This window comes from Wasmannia auropunctata, unplaced genomic scaffold (assembly GCF_000956235.1).
Source record: "Wasmannia auropunctata unplaced genomic scaffold, wasmannia.A_1.0 LD336083.1, whole genome shotgun sequence".
Lineage (NCBI taxonomy): Eukaryota > Metazoa > Arthropoda > Insecta > Hymenoptera > Formicidae > Wasmannia > Wasmannia auropunctata.
Window position 1 is genome coordinate 75,680 of NW_012026807.1, and position 1,395 is coordinate 77,074.

A 1,395-nucleotide genomic window follows, 5' to 3' on the forward strand; every position below is an offset into this window, starting at 1 on the left:
CGAAGACATTTTTGCAAAGTGAAATAAACATATGTGATTGAAATATAACCTGCAGTAACCAGTAAGTACCACACTTGAAAAAATAATTTTTTTGCTCGACGTATTGGCACTACTGATGTCCGACACGACAAAACTTAAGATTGAGTTGTGTTTTGCAGTGTCGATCTGTGTTTCTCTGTGTCATAGATGGAAAGCACCACACTAGACACTGTATCACACAGTGCCGCCTGTGTCTCTTGTTGGAAAGCACCCTATTACAACTGGAAATACAAAATTATCAATATACGAGCTCGTTTACAAGAAATGATACACGTTTCAATTTGCAATGCTAAAAACTGACGAACATTCATTTTTGGTCACACACACAAATACACGCGCACGCACACGCACACGCGCACGCGCACGCGCACACACACGCACACGCACGCGCATGCACGCGCGCACGCACGCACGCACGCACGCACGCACGCACACACACGTTCAGACACTCGTGAGAAGGATCATGTTTGCAATCATAATACTTCAATCTTATGAAGCCTCTTAACGTATTTTTAAGTATTCATCGTACGATATTTCGAAAACTGTCCATTTTCTGACTTTATGCCCATGGACACTTTTGATCAGGATGGTCATAAAGTAAAACATATCAAAATTTCAGCCGATTTGACCGGGAACCAAAATCCATTGGTTTTGTGCGAGGTCCTTTCAGCTAAAAACGATGCATAGTTAACATGTTGCAGACGTTGGAAGTGAGTATGGCAGCAATCGTAAAAATGGAAAAAAACGAATTCCATGCAGTTAGATTAAACATTTTTACTTAAAGAAGTAAACCGCGGCTGCGCAAATTAAAACCGCATTGGGCAAATCTGCGCAGCCGTCCACTTCTTTAAGTAAAAATGTTTAATCACTGCACAGAATTCGTCTTTTTCCATTTTTACAACTGCTGCCATACTCACTTCCAACGTCTGCCACATGTTAACTATGCGTCGTTTTTGGTATGAAATTTGACTGAAATTTGGTATGAGGCAGTTTGAAAAGTGTTACTTCCTGGCCATATACTACACAGTTTATTGTGACATCATCTCGCAAAAATTTACCACTTATCGAATAACTCACGTATATAATTTTTCCGAATTTTTACTTATGGTTATTTTAACATTATTTTATAATAGACTTACTATACATTTACCATACTGCATAGTGAAATTATGCATTTAATAATGTGACGCCGCAGTCCGCTGCGGCGAGGCAGCGTCCCGCCGCCGTCACAAGGCGCGGGTTCGCGCCCCTTTTGCCGGACCGACAGCCGCGTCGTTAAGAGCGAGACCGAGATCTCCGGGAGGCCCGAATTTAAATCGCGTATCGGTTATTGATTTTATTGGAACCTATTACATG